The following is an 18,316-nucleotide window of genomic DNA, read 5'->3' as shown; positions in this document are numbered from 1 at the left end:
GATGAATCACAGGAAGTACGAACCATCTCGCGGTAAATTCTAGTATTTTCTAAAACGCCACCTAGTGGTCAGTTTTTAAATTTCATCTTCTATAAACTAAAGGTATTTTAAAACGAAATACAAAAAGAATGGTGCATTTCCGTGAGAAAAGTGACCTCTTTAAAGAAAGTGAATTTTATTTGTTTGCATTTTTGTGGTTGACCGAACGCGATGGTTACCAGTCCAATATCCTTAACTATATAAATCAATTGTACTTGTGCTGGTTTTAATGGACATTACTGGAGTGTATTCATTTTATTTTGGAACTGAATTGTTTCAACGGCCATACCACGTAGAACAAACCTTGTCTCGTCAGCTCCAGGAAGTTAAATCAAAATTTTTATATCCACCTAGCCGTTTTTGGATGAATCACAGGGAAGTACGAACCATCTCGCGGTAAATTCTAGTATTTTCTAAAACGCCACCTAGTGGTCAGTTTTTAAATTTCATCTTCTATAAACTAAAGGTATTTTAAAACGAAATACAAAAAGAATGGTGCATTTCCGTGAGAAAAGTGACCTTTTCAAAGAAAGTGAATTTTATTTGTTTGCATTTTTGTGGTTGACCGAACGCGATGGTTACCAGTCCAATATCCTTAACTATATAAATCAATTGTACTTGTGCTGGTTTTAATGGACATTACTGGAGTGTATTCATTTTATTTTGGAACTGAATTGTCAACGGCCATACCACGTAGAACAAACCTTGTCTCGTCAGCTCCAGGAAGTTAAGCTACGTCGGGTTCCGTTAGTACCTAGATGGGTGACCGCTTGGGAATACGGGATGCTGTTGGCATCAAAACTTTTATATCCACCTAGCCGTTTTTGGATGAATCACAGGGAAGTACGAACCATCTCGCGGTAAATTCTAGTATTTTCTAAAACGCCACCTAGTGGTCAGTTTTGAAATTTCATCTTCTATAAACTAAAGGTATTTTAAAACGAAATACAAAAAGAATGGTGCATTTCCGTGAGAAAAGTGACCTCTTTAAAGAAAGTGAATTTTATTTGTTTGCATTTTTGTGGTTGACCGAACGCGATGGTTACCAGTCCAATATCCTTAACTATATAAATCAATTGTACTTGTGCTGGTTTTAATGGACATTACTGGAGTGTATTCATTTTATTTTGGAACTGAATTGTCAACGGCCATACCACGTAGAACAAACCTTGTCTCGTCAGCTCCAGGAAGTTAAGCTACGTCGGGTTCCGTTAGTACCTAGATGGGTGACCGCTTGGGAATACGGGATGCTGTTGGCATCAAAATTTTTTATATCCACCTAGCCGTTTTTGGATGAATCACAGGGAAGTACGAACCATCTCGCGGTAAATTCTAGTATTTTCTAAAACGCCACCTAGTGGTCAGTTTTTAAATTTCATCTTCTATAAACTAAAGGTATTTTAAAACGAAATACAAAAAGAATGGTGCATTTCCGTGAGAAAAGTGACCTTTTCAAAGAAAGTGAATTTTATTTGTTTGCATTTTTGTGGTTGACCGAACGCGATGGTTACCAGTCCAATATCCTTAACTATATAAATCAATTGTACTTGTGCTGGTTTTAATGGACATTACTGGAGTGTATTCATTTTATTTTGGAACTGAATTGTCAACGGCCATACCACGTAGAACAAACCTTGTCTCGTCAGCTCCAGGAAGTTAAGCTACGTCGGGTTCCGTTAGTACCTAGATGGGTGACCGCTTGGGAATACGGGATGCTGTTGGCATCAAAACTTTTATATCCACCTAGCCGTTTTTGGATGAATCACAGGGAAGTACGAACCATCTCGCGGTAAATTCTAGTATTTTCTAAAACGCCACCTAGTGGTCAGTTTTTAAATTTCATCTTCTATAAACTAAAGGTATTTTAAAACGAAATACAAAAAGAATGGTGCATTTCCGTGAGAAAAGTGACCTCTTTAAAGAAAGTGAATTTTATTTGTTTGCATTTTTGTGGTTGACCGAACGCGATGGTTACCAGTCCAATATCCTTAACTATATAAATCAATTGTACTTGTGCTGGTTTTAATGGACATTACTGGAGTGTATTCATTTTATTTTGGAACTGAATTGTCAACGGCCATACCACGTAGAACAAACCTTGTCTCGTCAGCTCCAGGAAGTTAAGCTACGTCGGGTTCCGTTAGTACCTAGATGGGTGACCGCTTGGGAATACGGGATGCTGTTGGCATCAAAACTTTTATATCCACCTAGCCGTTTTTGGATGAATCACAGGGAAGTACGAACCATCTCGCGGTAAATTCTAGTATTTTCTAAAACGCCACCTAGTGGTCAGTTTTTAAATTTCATCTTCTATAAACTAAAGGTATTTTAAAACGAAATACAAAAAGAATGGTGCATTTCCGTGAGAAAAGTGACCTCTTTAAAGAAAGTGAATTTTATTTGTTTGCATTTTTGTGGTTGACCGAACGCGATGGTTACCAGTCCAATATCCTTAACTATATAAATCAATTGTACTTGTGCTGGTTTTAATGGACATTACTGGAGTGTATTCATTTTATTTTGGAACTGAATTGTCAACGGCCATACCACGTAGAACAAACCTTGTCTCGTCAGCTCCAGGAAGTTAAGCTACGTCGGGTTCCGTTAGTACCTAGATGGGTGACCGCTTGGGAATACGGGATGCTGTTGGCATCAAAACTTTTATATCCACCTAGCCGTTTTTGGATGAATCACAGGGAAGTACGAACCATCTCGCGGTAAATTCTAGTATTTTCTAAAACGCCACCTAGTGGTCAGTTTTTAAATTTCATCTTCTATAAACTAAAGGTATTTTAAAACGAAATACAAAAAGAATGGTGCATTTCCGTGAGAAAAGTGACCTCTTTAAAGAAAGTGAATTTTATTTGTTTGCATTTTTGTGGTTGACCGAACGCGATGGTTACCAGTCCAATATCCTTAACTATATAAATCAATTGTACTTGTGCTGGTTTTAATGGACATTACTGGAGTGTATTCATTTTATTTTGGAACTGAATTGTCAACGGCCATACCACGTAGAACAAACCTTGTCTCGTCAGCTCCAGGAAGTTAAGCTACGTCGGGTTCCGTTAGTACCTAGATGGGTGACCGCTTGGGAATACGGGATGCTGTTGGCATCAAAACTTTTATATCCACCTAGCCGTTTTTGGATGAATCACAGGGAAGTACGAACCATCTCGCGGTAAATTCTAGTATTTTCTAAAACGCCACCTAGTGGTCAGTTTTTAAATTTCATCTTCTATAAACTAAAGGTATTTTAAAACGAAATACAAAAAGAATGGTGCATTTCCGTGAGAAAAGTGACCTCTTTAAAGAAAGTGAATTTTATTTGTTTGCATTTTTGTGGTTGACCGAACGCGATGGTTACCAGTCCAATATCCTTAACTATATAAATCAATTGTACTTGTGCTGGTTTTAATGGACATTACTGGAGTGTATTCATTTTATTTTGGAACTGAATTGTCAACGGCCATACCACGTAGAACAAACCTTGTCTCGTCAGCTCCAGGAAGTTAAGCTACGTCGGGTTCCGTTAGTACCTAGATGGGTGACCGCTTGGGAATACGGGATGCTGTTGGCATCAAAACTTTTATATCCACCTAGCCGTTTTTGGATGAATCACAGGGAAGTACGAACCATCTCGCGGTAAATTCTAGTATTTTCTAAAACGCCACCTAGTGGTCAGTTTTTAAATTTCATCTTCTATAAACTAAAGGTATTTTAAAACGAAATACAAAAAGAATGGTGCATTTCCGTGTGAAAAGTGATCTCTTTAAAGAAAGTGAATTTTATTTGTTTGCATTTTTGTGGTTGACCGAACGCGATTTATAAATTGTGGCCGTGTTAAAGAAAGTGAATTTTATTTGTTATCATTTTTGTGGTTGACCGAACGCGATGGTTACCAGTCCAATATCCACAACTATATAAATCAATTGTACTTGTGCTGGTTTTAATGGACATTACTGGAGTGTATTCATTTTATTTTGGAACTGAATTGTCAACGGCCATACCACGTAGAACAAACCTTGTCTCGTCAGCTCCAGGAAGTTAAGCTACGTCGGGTTCCGTTAGTACCTAGATGGGTGACCGCTTGGGAATACGGGATGCTGTTGGCATCAAAACTTTTATATCCACCTAGCCGTTTTTGGATGAATCACAGGGAAGTACGAACCATCTCGCGGTAAATTCTAGTATTTTCTAAAACGCCACCTAGTGGTCAGTTTTTAAATTTCATCTTCTATAAACTAAAGGTATTTTAAAACGAAATACAAAAAGAATGGTGCATTTCCGTGAGAAAAGTGACCTCTTTAAAGAAAGTGAATTTTATTTGTTTGCATTTTTGTGGTTGACCGAACGCGATGGTTACCAGTCCAATATCCTTAACTATATAAATCAATTGTACTTGTGCTGGTTTTAATGGACATTACTGGAGTGTATTCATTTTATTTTGGAACTGAATTGTCAACGGCCATACCACGTTATATCCACCTAGCCGTTTTGGATGAATCACAGGGAAGTACGAACCATCTCGCGGTAAATTCTAGTATTTTCTAAAACGCCACCTAGTGGTCAGTTTTTAAATTTCATCTTCTATAAACTAAAGGTATTTTAAAACGAAATACAAAAAGAATGGTGCATTTCCGTGAGAAAAGTGACCTTTTAAAAGAAAGTGAATTTTATTTGTTTGCATTTTTGTGGTTGACCGAACGCGATGGTTACCAGTCCAATATCCTTAACTATATAAATCAATTGTACTTGTGCTGGTTTTAATGGACATTACTGGAGTGTATTCATTTTATTTTGGAACTGAATTGTCAACGGCCATACCACGTAGAACAAACCTTGTCTCGTCAGCTCCAGGAAGTTAAGCTACGTCGGGTTCCGTTAGTACCTAGATGGGTGACCGCTTGGGAATACGGGATGCTGTTGGCATCAAAACTTTTATATCCACCTAGCCGTTTTTGGATGAATCACAGGGAAGTACGAACCATCTCGCGGTAAATTCTAGTATTTTCTAAAACGCCACCTAGTGGTCAGTTTTTAAATTTCATCTTCTATAAACTAAAGGTATTTTAAAACGAAATACAAAAAGAATGGTGCATTTCCGTGAGAAAAGTGACCTCTTTAAAGAAAGTGAATTTTATTTGTTTGCATTTTTGTGGTTGACCGAACGCGATGGTTACCAGTCCAATATCCTTAACTATATAAATCAATTGTACTTGTGCTGGTTTTAATGGACATTACTGGAGTGTATTCATTTTATTTTGGAACTGAATTGTCAACGGCCATACCACGTAGAACAAACCTTGTCTCGTCAGCTCCAGGAAGTTAAGCTACGTCGGGTTCCGTTAGTACCTAGATGGGTGACCGCTTGGGAATACGGGATGCTGTTGGCATCAAAACTTTTATATCCACCTAGCCGTTTTTGGATGAATCACAGGGAAGTACGAACCATCTCGCGGTAAATTCTAGTATTTTCTAAAACGCCACCTAGTGGTCAGTTTTTAAATTTCATCTTCTATAAACTAAAGGTATTTTAAAACGAAATACAAAAAGAATGGTGCATTTCCGTGAGAAAAGTGACCTCTTTAAAGAAAGTGAATTTTATTTGTTTGCATTTTTGTGGTTGACCGAACGCGATGGTTACCAGTCCAATATCCTTAACTATATAAATCAATTGTACTTGTGCTGGTTTTAATGGACATTACTGGAGTGTATTCATTTTATTTTGGAACTGAATTGTCAACGGCCATACCACGTAGAACAAACATGGTCTCGTCAGCTCCAGGAAGTTAAGCTACGTCGGGTTCCGTTAGTACCTAGATGGGTGACCGCTTGGGAATACGGGATGCTGTTGGCATCAAAACTTTTATATCCACCTAGCCGTTTTTGGATGAATCACAGGGAAGTACGAACCATCTCGCGGTAAATTCTAGTATTTTCTAAAACGCCACCTAGTGGTCAGTTTTTAAATTTCATCTTCTATAAACTAAAGGTATTTTAAAACGAAATACAAAAAGAATGGTGCATTTCCGTGAGAAAAGTGACCTCTTTAAAGAAAGTGAATTTTATTTGTTTGCATTTTGTGGTTGACCGAACGCGATGGTTACCAGTCCAATATCCTTAACTATATAAATCAATTGTACTTGTGCTGGTTTTAATGGACATTACTGGAGTGTATTCATTTTATTTTGGAACTGAATTGTCAACGGCCATACCACGTAGAACAAACCTTGTCTCGTCAGCTCCAGGAAGTTAAGCTACGTCGGGTTCCGTTAGTACCTAGATGGGTGACCGCTTGGGAATACGGGATGCTGTTGGCATCAAAACTTTTATATCCACCTAGCCGTTTTTGGATGAATCACAGGGAAGTACGAACCATCTCGCGGTAAATTCTAGTATTTTCTAAAACGCCACCTAGTGGTCAGTTTTTAAATTTCATCTTCTATAAACTAAAGGTATTTTAAAACGAAATACAAAAAGAATGGTGCATTTCCGTGAGAAAAGTGACCTCTTTAAAGAAAGTGAATTTTATTTGTTTGCATTTTTGTGGTTGACCGAACGCGATGGTTACCAGTCCAATATCCTTAACTATATAAATCAATTGTACTTGTGCTGGTTTTAATGGACATTACTGGAGTGTATTCATTTTATTTTGGAACTGAATTGTCAACGGCCATACCACGTAGAACAAACCTTGTCTCGTCAGCTCCAGGAAGTTAAGCTACGTCGGGTTCCGTTAGTACCTAGATGGGTGACCGCTTGGGAATACGGGATGCTGTTGGCATCAAAACTTTTATATCCACCTAGCCGTTTTTGGATGAATCACAGGGAAGTACGAACCATCTCGCGGTAAATTCTAGTATTTTCTAAAACGCCACCTAGTGGTCAGTTTTTTTAATTTCATCTTCTATAAACTAAAGGTATTTTAAAACGAAATACAAAAAGAATGGTGCATTTCCGTGAGAAAAGTGACCTCTTTAAAGAAAGTGAATTTTATTTGTTTGCATTTTTGTGGTTGACCGAACGCGATGGTTACCAGTCCAATATCCTTAACTATATAAATCAATTGTACTTGTGCTGGTTTTAATGGACATTACTGGAGTGTATTCATTTTATTTTGGAACTGAATTGTCAACGGCCATACCACGTAGAACAAACCTTGTCTCGTCAGCTCCAGGAAGTTAAGCTACGTCGGGTTCCGTTAGTACCTAGATGGGTGACCGCTTGGGAATACGGGATGCTGTTGGCATCAAAACTTTTATATCCACCTAGCCGTTTTTGGATGAATCACAGGGAAGTACGAACCATCTCGCGGTAAATTCTAGTATTTTCTAAAACGCCACCTAGTGGTCAGTTTTTAAATTTCATCTTCTATAAACTAAAGGTATTTTAAAACGAAATACAAAAAGAATGGTGCATTTCCGTGAGAAAAGTGACCTCTTTAAAGAAAGTGAATTTTATTTGTTTGCATTTTTGTGGTTGACCGAACGCGATGGTTACCAGTCCAATATCCTTAACTATATAAATCAATTGTACTTGTGCTGGTTTTAATGGACATTACTGGAGTGTATTCATTTTATTTTGGAACTGAATTGTCAACGGCCATACCACGTAGAACAAACCTTGTCTCGTCAGCTCCAGGAAGTTAAGCTACGTCGGGTTCCGTTAGTACCTAGATGGGTGACCGCTTGGGAATACGGGATGCTGTTGGCATCAAAACTTTTATATCCACCTAGCCGTTTTTGGATGAATCACAGGGAAGTACGAACCATCTCGCGGTAAATTCTAGTATTTTCTAAAACGCCACCTAGTGGTCAGTTTTTTAATTTCATCTTCTATAAACTAAAGGTATTTTAAAACGAAATACAAAAAGAATGGTGCATTTCCGTGAGAAAAGTGACCTCTTTAAAGAAAGTGAATTTTATTTGTTTGCATTTTGTGGTTGACCGAACGCGATGGTTACCAGTCCAATATCCTTAACTATATAAATCAATTGTACTTGTGCTGGTTTTAATGGACATTACTGGAGTGTATTCATTTTATTTTGGAACTGAATTGTCAACGGCCATACCACGTAGAACAAACCTTGTCTCGTCAGCTCCAGGAAGTTAAGCTACGTCGGGTTCCGTTAGTACCTAGATGGGTGACCGCTTGGGAATACGGGATGCTGTTGGCATCAAAACTTTTATATCCACCTAGCCGTTTTTGGATGAATCACAGGGAAGTACGAACCATCTCGCGGTAAATTCTAGTATTTTCTAAAACGCCACCTAGTGGTCAGTTTTTAAATTTCATCTTCTATAAACTAAAGGTATTTTAAAACGAAATACAAAAAGAATGGTGCATTTTAAAGAAAGTGAATTTTATTTGTTTGCATTTTTGTGGTTGACCGAACGCGATGGTTACCAGTCCAATATCCTTAACTATATAAATCAATTGTACTTGTGCTGGTTTTAATGGACATTACTGGAGTGTATTCATTTTATTTTGGAACTGAATTGTCAACGGCCATACCACGTAGAACAAACCTTGTCTCGTCAGCTCCAGGAAGTTAAGCTACGTCGGGTTCCGTTAGTACCTAGATGGGTGACCGCTTGGGAATACGGGATGCTGTTGGCATCAAAACTTTTATATCCACCTAGCCGTTTTTGGATGAATCACAGGGAAGTACGAACCATCTCGCGGTAAATTCTAGTATTTTCTAAAACGCCACCTAGTGGTCAGTTTTTAAATTTCATCTTCTATAAACTAAAGGTATTTTAAAACGAAATACAAAAAGAATGGTGCATTTCCGTGAGAAAAGTGACCTCTTTAAAGAAAGTGAATTTTATTTGTTTGCATTTTTGTGGTTGACCGAACGCGATGGTTACCAGTCCAATATCCTTAACTATATAAATCAATTGTACTTGTGCTGGTTTTAATGGACATTACTGGAGTGTATTCATTTTATTTTGGAACTGAATTGTCAACGGCCATACCACGTAGAACAAACCTTGTCTCGTCAGCTCCAGGAAGTTAAGCTACGTCGGGTTCCGTTAGTACCTAGATGGGTGACCGCTTGGGAATACGGGATGCTGTTGGCATCAAAACTTTTATATCCACCTAGCCGTTTTTGGATGAATCACAGGGAAGTACGAACCATCTCGCGGTAAATTCTAGTATTTTCTAAAACGCCACCTAGTGGTCAGTTTTTAAATTTCATCTTCTATAAACTAAAGGTATTTTAAAACGAAATACAAAAAGAATGGTGCATTTCCGTGAGAAAAGTGACCTCTTTAAAGAAAGTGAATTTTATTTGTTTGCATTTTTGTGGTTGACCGAACGCGATGGTTACCAGTCCAATATCCTTAACTATATAAATCAATTGTACTTGTGCTGGTTTTAATGGACATTACTGGAGTGTATTCATTTTATTTTGGAACTGAATTGTCAACGGCCATACCACGTAGAACAAACCTTGTCTCGTCAGCTCCAGGAAGTTAAGCTACGTCGGGTTCCGTTAGTACCTAGATGGGTGACCGCTTGGGAATACGGGATGCTGTTGGCATCAAAACTTTTATATCCACCTAGCCGTTTTTGGATGAATCACAGGGAAGTACGAACCATCTCGCGGTAAATTCTAGTATTTTCTAAAACGCCACCTAGTGGTCAGTTTTTAAATTTCATCTTCTATAAACTAAAGGTATTTTAAAACGAAATACAAAAAGAATGGTGCATTTCCGTGAGAAAAGTGACCTCTTTAAAGAAAGTGAATTTTATTTGTTTGCATTTTAGTGTGGTTGACCGAACGCGATGGTTACCAGTCCAATATCCTTAACTATATAAATCAATTGTACTTGTGCTGGTTTTAATGGACATTACTGGAGTGTATTCATTTTATTTTGGAACTGAATTGTCAACGGCCATACCACGTAGAACAAACCTTGTCTCGTCAGCTCCAGGAAGTTAAGCTACGTCGGGTTCCGTTAGTACCTAGATGGGTGACCGCTTGGGAATACGGGATGCTGTTGGCATCAAAACTTTTATATCCACCTAGCCGTTTTTGGATGAATCACAGGGAAGTACGAACCATCTCGCGGTAAATTCTAGTATTTTCTAAAACGCCACCTAGTGGTCAGTTTTTAAATTTCATCTTCTATAAACTAAAGGTATTTTAAAACGAAATACAAAAAGAATGGTGCATTTCCGTGAGAAAAGTGACCTCTTTAAAGAAAGTGAATTTTATTTGTTTGCATTTTTGTGGTTGACCGAACGCGATGGTTACCAGTCCAATATCCTTAACTATATAAATCAATTGTACTTGTGCTGGTTTTAATGGACATTACTGGAGTGTATTCATTTTATTTTGGAACTGAATTGTCAACGGCCATACCACGTAGAACAAACCTTGTCTCGTCAGCTCCAGGAAGTTAAGCTACGTCGGGTTCCGTTAGTACCTAGATGGGTGACCGCTTGGGAATACGGGATGCTGTTGGCATCAAAACTTTTATATCCACCTAGCCGTTTTTGGATGAATCACAGGGAAGTACGAACCATCTCGCGGTAAATTCTAGTATTTTCTAAAACGCCACCTAGTGGTCAGTTTTTAAATTTCATCTTCTATAAACTAAAGGTATTTTAAAACGAAATACAAAAAGAATGGTGCATTTCCGTGAGAAAAGTGACCTCTTTAAAGAAAGTGAATTTTATTTGTTTGCATTTTTGTGGTTGACCGAACGCGATGGTTACCAGTCCAATATCCTTAACTATATAAATCAATTGTACTTGTGCTGGTTTTAATGGACATTACTGGAGTGTATTCATTTTATTTTGGAACTGAATTGTCAACGGCCATACCACGTAGAACAGATGAATCACAGGAAGTACGAACCATCTCGCGGTGAATTCTAGTATTTTCTAAAACGCCACCTAGTGGTCAGGTTTGAAATTTCATCTTCTATAAACTAAAGGTATTTTAAAACGAAATACAAAAAGAATGGTGCATTTCCGTGAGAAAAGTGACCTCTTAAAAGAAAGTGAATTTTATTTGTTTGCATTTTTGTGGTTGACCGAACGCGATGGTTACCAGTCCAATATCCTTAACTATATAAATCAATTGTACTTGTGCTGGTTTTAATGGACATTACTGGAGTGTATTCATTTTATTTTGGAACTGAGTTGTCAACGGCCATACCACGTAGAACAAACCTTGTCTCGTCAGCTCCAGGAAGTTAAGCTACGTCGGGTTCCGTTAGTACCTAGATGGGTGACCGCTTGGGAATACGGGATGCTGTTGGCATCAAAACTTTTATATCCACCTAGCCGTTTTTGGATGAATCACAGGGAAGTACGAACCATCTCGCGGTGAATTCTAGTATTTTCTAAAACGCCACCTAGTGGTCAGTTTTGAAATTTCATCTTCTATAAACTAAAGGTATTTTAAAACGAAATACAAAAAGAATGGTGCATTTCCGTGAGAAAAGTGACCTCTTAAAAGAAAGTGAATTTTATTTGTTTGCATTTTTGTGGTTGACCGAACGCGATGGTTACCAGTCCAATATCCTTAACTATATAAATCAATTGTACTTGTGCTGGTTTTAATGGACATTACTGGAGTGTATTCATTTTATTTTGGAACTGAGTTGTCAACGGCCATACCACGTAGAACAAACCTTGTCTCGTCAGCTCCAGGAAGTTAAGCTACGTCGGGTTCCGTTAGTACCTAGATGGGTGACCGCTTGGGAATACGGGATGCTGTTGGCATCAAAACTTTTATATCCACCTAGCCGTTTTTGGATGAATCACAGGGAAGTACGAACCATCTCGCGGTGAATTCTAGTATTTTCTAAAACGCCACCTAGTGGTCAGTTTTGAAATTTCATCTTCTATAAACTAAAGGTATTTTAAAACGAAATACAAAAAGAATGGTGCATTTCCGTGAGAAAAGTGACCTCTTAAAAGAAAGTGAATTTTATTTGTTTGCATTTTTGTGGTTGACCGAACGCGATGGTTACCAGTCCAATATCCTTAACTATATAAATCAATTGTACTTGTGCTGGTTTTAATGGACATTACTGGAGTGTATTCATTTTATTTTGGAACTGAGTTGTCAACGGCCATACCACGTAGAACAAACCTTGTCTCGTCAGCTCCAGGAAGTTAAGCTACGTCGGGTTCCGTTAGTACCTAGATGGGTGACCGCTTGGGAATACGGGATGCTGTTGGCATCAAAACTTTTATATCCACCTAGCCGTTTTTGGATGAATCACAGGGAAGTACGAACCATCTCGCGGTGAATTCTAGTATTTTCTAAAACGCCACCTAGTGGTCAGTTTTGAAATTTCATCTTCTATAAACTAAAGGTATTTTAAAACGAAATACAAAAAGAATGGTGCATTTCCGTGAGAAAAGTGACCTCTTAAAAGAAAGTGAATTTTATTTGTTTGCATTTTTGTGGTTGACCGAACGCGATGGTTACCAGTCCAATATCCTTAACTATATAAATCAATTGTACTTGTGCTGGTTTTAATGGACATTACTGGAGTGTATTCATTTTATTTTGGAACTGAGTTGTCAACGGCCATACCACGTAGAACAAACCTTGTCTCGTCAGCTCCAGGAAGTTAAGCTACGTCGGGTTCCGTTAGTACCTAGATGGGTGACCGCTTGGGAATACGGGATGCTGTTGGCATCAAAACTTTTATATCCACCTAGCCGTTTTTGGATGAATCACAGGGAAGTACGAACCATCTCGCGGTGAATTCTAGTATTTTCTAAAACGCCACCTAGTGGTCAGTTTTGAAATTTCATCTTCTATAAACTAAAGGTATTTTAAAACGAAATACAAAAAGAATGGTGCATTTCCGTGAGAAAAGTGACCTCTAAAGAAAGTGAATTTTATTTGTTTGCATTTTTGTGGTTGACCGAACGCGATGGTTACCAGTCCAATATCCTTAACTATATAAATCAATTGTACTTGTGCTGGTTTTAATGGACATTACTGGAGTGTATTCATTTTATTTTGGAACTGAGTTGTCAACGGCCATACCACGTAGAACAAACCTTGTCTCGTCAGCTCCAGGAAGTTAAGCTACGTCGGGTTCCGTTAGTACCTAGATGGGTGACCGCTTGGGAATACGGGATGCTGTTGGCATCAAAACTTTTATATCCACCTAGCCGTTTTTGGATGAATCACAGGGAAGTACGAACCATCTCGCGGTGAATTCTAGTATTTTCTAAAACGCCACCTAGTGGTCAGTTTTGAAATTTCATCTTCTATAAACTAAAGGTATTTTTAAAACGAAATACAAAAAGAATGGTGCATTTCCGTGAGAAAAGTGACCTCTTAAAAGAAAGTGAATTTTATTTGTTTGCATTTTTGTGGTTGACCGAACGCGATGGTTACCAGTCCAATATCCTTAACTATATAAATCAATTGTACTTGTGCTGGTTTTAATGGACATTACTGGAGTGTATTCATTTTATTTTGGAACTGAGTTGTCAACGGCCATACCACGTAGAACAAACCTTGTCTCGTCAGCTCCAGGAAGTTAAGCTACGTCGGGTTCCGTTAGTACCTAGATGGGTGACCGCTTGGGAATACGGGATGCTGTTGGCATCAAAACTTTTATATCCACCTAGCCGTTTTTGGATGAATCACAGGGAAGTACGAACCATCTCGCGGTGAATTCTAGTATTTTCTAAAACGCCACCTAGTGGTCAGTTTTGAAATTTCATCTTCTATAAACTAAAGGTATTTTAAAACGAAATACAAAAAGAATGGTGCATTTCCGTGAGAAAAGTGACCTCTTAAAAGAAAGTGAATTTTATTTGTTTGCATTTTTGTGGTTGACCGAACGCGATGGTTACCAGTCCAATATCCTTAACTATATAAATCAATTGTACTTGTGCTGGTTTTAATGGACATTACTGGAGTGTATTCATTTTATTTTGGAACTGAGTTGTCAACGGCCATACCACGTAGAACAAACCTTGTCTCGTCAGCTCCAGGAAGTTAAGCTACGTCGGGTTCCGTTAGTACCTAGATGGGTGACCGCTTGGGAATACGGGATGCTGTTGGCATCAAAACTTTTATATCCACCTAGCCGTTTTGGATGAATCACAGGGAAGTACGAACCATCTCGCGGTGAATTCTAGTATTTTCTAAAACGCCACCTAGTGGTCAGTTTTGAAATTTCATCTTCTATAAACTAAAGGTATTTTAAAACGAAATACAAAAAGAATGGTGCATTTCCGTGAGAAAAGTGACCTCTTAAAAGAAAGTGAATTTTATTTGTTTGCATTTTTGTGGTTGACCGAACGCGATGGTTACCAGTCCAATATCCTTAACTATATAAATCAATTGTACTTGTGCTGGTTTTAATGGACATTACTGGAGTGTATTCATTTTATTTTGGAACTGAGTTGTCAACGGCCATACCACGTAGAACAAACCTTGTCTCGTCAGCTCCAGGAAGTTAAGCTACGTCGGGTTCCGTTAGTACCTAGATGGGTGACCGCTTGGGAATACGGGATGCTGTTGGCATCAAAACTTTTATATCCACCTAGCCGTTTTTGGATGAATCACAGGGAAGTACGAACCATCTCGCGGTGAATTCTAGTATTTTCTAAAACGCCACCTAGTGGTCAGTTTTGAAATTTCATCTTCTATAAACTAAAGGTATTTTAAAACGAAATACAAAAAGAATGGTGCATTTCCGTGAGAAAAGTGACCTCTTAAAAGAAAGTGAATTTTATTTGTTTGCATTTTTGTGGTTGACCGAACGCGATGGTTACCAGTCCAATATCCTTAACTATATAAATCAATTGTACTTGTGCTGGTTTTAATGGACATTACTGGAGTGTATTCATTTTATTTTGGAACTGAGTTGTCAACGGCCATACCACGTAGAACAAACCTTGTCTCGTCAGCTCCAGGAAGTTAAGCTACGTCGGGTTCCGTTAGTACCTAGATGGGTGACCGCTTGGGAATACGGGATGCTGTTGGCATCAAAACTTTTATATCCACCTAGCCGTTTTTGGATGAATCACAGGGAAGTACGAACCATCTCGCGGTGAATTCTAGTATTTTCTAAAACGCCACCTAGTGGTCAGTTTTGAAATTTCATCTTCTATAAACTAAAGGTATTTTAAAACGAAATACAAAAAGAATGGTGCATTTCCGTGAGAAAAGTGACCTCTTTAAAGAAAGTGAATTTTATTTGTTTGCATTTTTGTGGTTGACCGAACGCGATGGTTACCAGTCCAATATCCTTAACTATATAAATCAATTGTACTTGTGCTGGTTTTAATGGACATTACTGGAGTGTATTCATTTTATTTTGGAACTGAATTGTCAACGGCCATACCACGTAGAACAAACCTTGTCTCGTCAGCTCCAGGAAGTTAAGCTACGTCGGGTTCCGTTAGTACCTAGATGGGTGACCGCTTGGGAATACGGGATGCTGTTGGCATCAAAACTTTTATATCCACCTAGCCGTTTTTGGATGAATCACAGGGAAGTACGAACCATCTCGCGGTGAATTCTAGTATTTTCTAAAACGCCACCTAGTGGTCAGTTTTGAAATTTCATCTTCTATAAACTAAAGGTATTTTAAAACGAAATACAAAAAGAATGGTGCATTTCCGTGAGAAAAGTGACCTCTTTAAAGAAAGTGAATTTTATTTGTTTGCATTTTTGTGGTTGACCGAACGCGATGGTTACCAGTCCAATATCCTTAACTATATAAATCAATTGTACTTGTGCTGGTTTTAATGGACATTACTGGAGTGTATTCATTTTATTTTGGAACTGAATTGTCAACGGCCATACCACGTAGAACAAACCTTGTCTCGTCAGCTCCAGGAAGTTAAGCTACGTCGGGTTCCGTTAGTACCTAGATGGGTGACCGCTTGGGAATACGGGATGCTGTTGGCATCAAAACTTTTATATCCACCTAGCCGTTTTTGGATGAATCACAGGGAAGTACGAACCATCTCGCGGTGAATTCTAGTATTTTCTAAAACGCCACCTAGTGGTCAGTTTTGAAATTTCATCTTCTATAAACTAAAGGTATTTTAAAACGAAATACAAAAAGAATGGTGCATTTCCGTGAGAAAAGTGACCTCTTTCAAAGAAAGTGAATTTTATATGTTTGCATTTTTGTGGTTGACCGAACGCGATGGTTACCAGTCCAATATCCTTAACTATATAAATCAATTGTACTTGTGCTGGTTTTAATGGACATTACTGGAGTGTATTCATTTTATTTTGGAACTGAATTGTCAACGGCCAATACCACGTAGAACAAACCTTGTCTCGTCAGCTCCAGGAAGTTAAGCTACGTCGGGTTCCGTTAGTACCTAGATGGGTGACCGCTTGGGAATACGGGATGCTGTTGGCATCAAAACTTTTATATCCACCTAGCCGTTTTTGGATGAATCACAGGGAAGTACGAACCATCTCGCGGTAAATTCTAGTATTTTCTAAAACGCCACCTAGTGGTCAGTTTTTAAATTTCATCTTCTATAAACTAAAGGTATTTTAAAACGAAATACAAAAAGAATGGTGCATTTCCGTGAGAAAAGTGACCTCTTTAAAGAAAGTGAATTTTATTTGTTTGCATTTTTGTGGTTGACCGAACGCGATGGTTACCAGTCCAATATCCTTAACTATATAAATCAATTGTACTTGTGCTGGTTTTAATGGACATTACTGGAGTGTATTCATTTTATTTTGGAACTGAATTGTCAACGGCCATACCACGTAGAACAAACCTTGTCTCGTCAGCTCCAGGAAGTTAAGCTACGTCGGGTTCCGTTAGTACCTAGATGGGTGACCGCTTGGGAATACGGGATGCTGTTGGCATCAAAACTTTTATATCCACCTAGCCGTTTTTGGATGAATCACAGGGAAGTACGAACCATCTCGCGGTAAATTCTAGTATTTTCTAAAACGCCACCTAGTGGTCAGTTTTTAAATTTCATCTTCTATAAACTAAAGGTATTTTAAAACGAAATACAAAAAGAATGGTGCATTTCCGTGAGAAAAGTGACCTCTTTAAAGAAAGTGAATTTTATTTGTTTGCATTTTTGTGGTTGACCGAACGCGATGGTTACCAGTCCAATATCCTTAACTATATAAATCAATTGTACTTGTGCTGGTTTTAATGGACATTACTGGAGTGTATTCATTTTATTTTGGAACTGAATTGTCAACGGCCATACCACGTAGAACAAACCTTGTCTCGTCAGCTCCAGGAAGTTAAGCTACGTCGGGTTCCGTTAGTACCTAGATGGGTGACCGCTTGGGAATACGGGATGCTGTTGGCATCAAAACTTTTATATCCACCTAGCCGTTTTTGGATGAATCACAGGGAAGTACGAACCATCTCGCGGTAAATTCTAGTATTTTCTAAAACGCCACCTAGTGGTCAGTTTTTAAATTTCATCTTCTATAAACTAAAGGTATTTTAAAACGAAATACAAAAAGAATGGTGCATTTCCGTGAGAAAAGTGACCTCTTTAAAGAAAGTGAATTTTATTTGTTTGCATTTTTGTGGTTGACCGAACGCGATGGTTACCAGTCCAATATCCTTAACTATATAAATCAATTGTACTTGTGCTGGTTTTAATGGACATTACTGGAGTGTATTCATTTTATTTTGGAACTGAATTGTCAACGGCCATACCACGTAGAACAAACCTTGTCTCGTCAGCTCCAGGAAGTTAAGCTACGTCGGGTTCCGTTAGTACCTAGATGGGTGACCGCTTGGGAATACGGGATGCTGTTGGCATCAAAATTTTTATATCCACCTAGCCGTTTTTGGATGAATCACAGGGAAGTACGAACCATCTCGCGGTAAATTCTAGTATTTTCTAAAACGCCACCTAGTGGTCAGTTTTTAAATTTCATCTTCTATAAACTAAAGGTATTTTAAAACGAAATACAAAAAGAATGGTGCATTTCCGTGAGAAAAGTGACCTTTTCAAAGAAAGTGAATTTTATTTGTTTGCATTTTTGTGGTTGACCGAACGCGATGGTTACCAGTCCAATATCCTTAACTATATAAATCAATTGTACTTGTGCTGGTTTTAATGGACATTACTGGAGTGTATTCATTTTATTTTGGAACTGAATTGTCAACGGCCATACCACGTAGAACAAACCTTGTCTCGTCAGCTCCAGGAAGTTAAGCTACGTCGGGTTCCGTTAGTACCTAGATGGGTGACCGCTTGGGAATACGGGATGCTGTTGGCATCAAAACTTTTATATCCACCTAGCCGTTTTGGATGA

General features: G+C 38.3%; 37 pseudogenes; all 37 read left to right on the top strand.

The window, feature by feature from the left end:
- Positions 1–715: 715 nt before the first annotated feature.
- Positions 716–834, top strand: LOC132088494 (5S ribosomal RNA; annotated as a pseudogene).
- A 345-nt stretch (positions 835–1,179) lies between these two features.
- On the top strand, positions 1,180–1,298 carry LOC132088493 (5S ribosomal RNA; annotated as a pseudogene).
- Positions 1,299–1,644: 346 nt separating this feature from the next.
- Positions 1,645–1,763, top strand: LOC132088492 (5S ribosomal RNA; annotated as a pseudogene).
- A 345-nt stretch (positions 1,764–2,108) lies between these two features.
- On the top strand, positions 2,109–2,227 carry LOC132088491 (5S ribosomal RNA; annotated as a pseudogene).
- Positions 2,228–2,572: 345 nt separating this feature from the next.
- On the top strand, positions 2,573–2,691 carry LOC132088490 (5S ribosomal RNA; annotated as a pseudogene).
- Positions 2,692–3,036: 345 nt separating this feature from the next.
- On the top strand, positions 3,037–3,155 carry LOC132088489 (5S ribosomal RNA; annotated as a pseudogene).
- Positions 3,156–3,500: 345 nt separating this feature from the next.
- Positions 3,501–3,619, top strand: LOC132088488 (5S ribosomal RNA; annotated as a pseudogene).
- A 416-nt stretch (positions 3,620–4,035) lies between these two features.
- Positions 4,036–4,154, top strand: LOC132088487 (5S ribosomal RNA; annotated as a pseudogene).
- Positions 4,155–4,852: 698 nt separating this feature from the next.
- LOC132088486 (5S ribosomal RNA) lies at positions 4,853–4,971 on the top strand (annotated as a pseudogene).
- Positions 4,972–5,316: 345 nt separating this feature from the next.
- Positions 5,317–5,435, top strand: LOC132088485 (5S ribosomal RNA; annotated as a pseudogene).
- A 345-nt stretch (positions 5,436–5,780) lies between these two features.
- LOC132088537 (5S ribosomal RNA) lies at positions 5,781–5,899 on the top strand (annotated as a pseudogene).
- A 344-nt stretch (positions 5,900–6,243) lies between these two features.
- LOC132088484 (5S ribosomal RNA) lies at positions 6,244–6,362 on the top strand (annotated as a pseudogene).
- A 345-nt stretch (positions 6,363–6,707) lies between these two features.
- LOC132088483 (5S ribosomal RNA) lies at positions 6,708–6,826 on the top strand (annotated as a pseudogene).
- A 346-nt stretch (positions 6,827–7,172) lies between these two features.
- On the top strand, positions 7,173–7,291 carry LOC132088482 (5S ribosomal RNA; annotated as a pseudogene).
- Positions 7,292–7,636: 345 nt separating this feature from the next.
- LOC132088481 (5S ribosomal RNA) lies at positions 7,637–7,755 on the top strand (annotated as a pseudogene).
- A 344-nt stretch (positions 7,756–8,099) lies between these two features.
- LOC132088480 (5S ribosomal RNA) lies at positions 8,100–8,218 on the top strand (annotated as a pseudogene).
- A 324-nt stretch (positions 8,219–8,542) lies between these two features.
- Positions 8,543–8,661, top strand: LOC132088479 (5S ribosomal RNA; annotated as a pseudogene).
- A 345-nt stretch (positions 8,662–9,006) lies between these two features.
- Positions 9,007–9,125, top strand: LOC132088478 (5S ribosomal RNA; annotated as a pseudogene).
- Positions 9,126–9,470: 345 nt separating this feature from the next.
- LOC132088477 (5S ribosomal RNA) lies at positions 9,471–9,589 on the top strand (annotated as a pseudogene).
- A 347-nt stretch (positions 9,590–9,936) lies between these two features.
- LOC132088476 (5S ribosomal RNA) lies at positions 9,937–10,055 on the top strand (annotated as a pseudogene).
- A 345-nt stretch (positions 10,056–10,400) lies between these two features.
- Positions 10,401–10,519, top strand: LOC132088475 (5S ribosomal RNA; annotated as a pseudogene).
- A 682-nt stretch (positions 10,520–11,201) lies between these two features.
- Positions 11,202–11,320, top strand: LOC132088474 (5S ribosomal RNA; annotated as a pseudogene).
- A 345-nt stretch (positions 11,321–11,665) lies between these two features.
- Positions 11,666–11,784, top strand: LOC132088473 (5S ribosomal RNA; annotated as a pseudogene).
- Positions 11,785–12,129: 345 nt separating this feature from the next.
- LOC132088472 (5S ribosomal RNA) lies at positions 12,130–12,248 on the top strand (annotated as a pseudogene).
- Positions 12,249–12,593: 345 nt separating this feature from the next.
- On the top strand, positions 12,594–12,712 carry LOC132088471 (5S ribosomal RNA; annotated as a pseudogene).
- Positions 12,713–13,055: 343 nt separating this feature from the next.
- LOC132088470 (5S ribosomal RNA) lies at positions 13,056–13,174 on the top strand (annotated as a pseudogene).
- Positions 13,175–13,520: 346 nt separating this feature from the next.
- Positions 13,521–13,639, top strand: LOC132088469 (5S ribosomal RNA; annotated as a pseudogene).
- A 345-nt stretch (positions 13,640–13,984) lies between these two features.
- Positions 13,985–14,103, top strand: LOC132088468 (5S ribosomal RNA; annotated as a pseudogene).
- Positions 14,104–14,447: 344 nt separating this feature from the next.
- On the top strand, positions 14,448–14,566 carry LOC132088467 (5S ribosomal RNA; annotated as a pseudogene).
- A 345-nt stretch (positions 14,567–14,911) lies between these two features.
- LOC132088466 (5S ribosomal RNA) lies at positions 14,912–15,030 on the top strand (annotated as a pseudogene).
- Positions 15,031–15,375: 345 nt separating this feature from the next.
- Positions 15,376–15,494, top strand: LOC132088465 (5S ribosomal RNA; annotated as a pseudogene).
- A 345-nt stretch (positions 15,495–15,839) lies between these two features.
- On the top strand, positions 15,840–15,958 carry LOC132088464 (5S ribosomal RNA; annotated as a pseudogene).
- Positions 15,959–16,304: 346 nt separating this feature from the next.
- Positions 16,305–16,424, top strand: LOC132088536 (5S ribosomal RNA; annotated as a pseudogene).
- A 345-nt stretch (positions 16,425–16,769) lies between these two features.
- On the top strand, positions 16,770–16,888 carry LOC132088463 (5S ribosomal RNA; annotated as a pseudogene).
- A 345-nt stretch (positions 16,889–17,233) lies between these two features.
- Positions 17,234–17,352, top strand: LOC132088462 (5S ribosomal RNA; annotated as a pseudogene).
- A 345-nt stretch (positions 17,353–17,697) lies between these two features.
- On the top strand, positions 17,698–17,816 carry LOC132088461 (5S ribosomal RNA; annotated as a pseudogene).
- Positions 17,817–18,161: 345 nt separating this feature from the next.
- Positions 18,162–18,280, top strand: LOC132088460 (5S ribosomal RNA; annotated as a pseudogene).
- Positions 18,281–18,316: the final 36 nt, after the last annotated feature.

This window comes from Daphnia carinata, chromosome 10 (assembly GCF_022539665.2).
Source record: "Daphnia carinata strain CSIRO-1 chromosome 10, CSIRO_AGI_Dcar_HiC_V3, whole genome shotgun sequence".
Taxonomy (NCBI): Eukaryota; Metazoa; Arthropoda; class Branchiopoda; order Diplostraca; family Daphniidae; genus Daphnia; species Daphnia carinata.
This window is presented reverse-complemented; position numbering and strand designations above follow the sequence as displayed.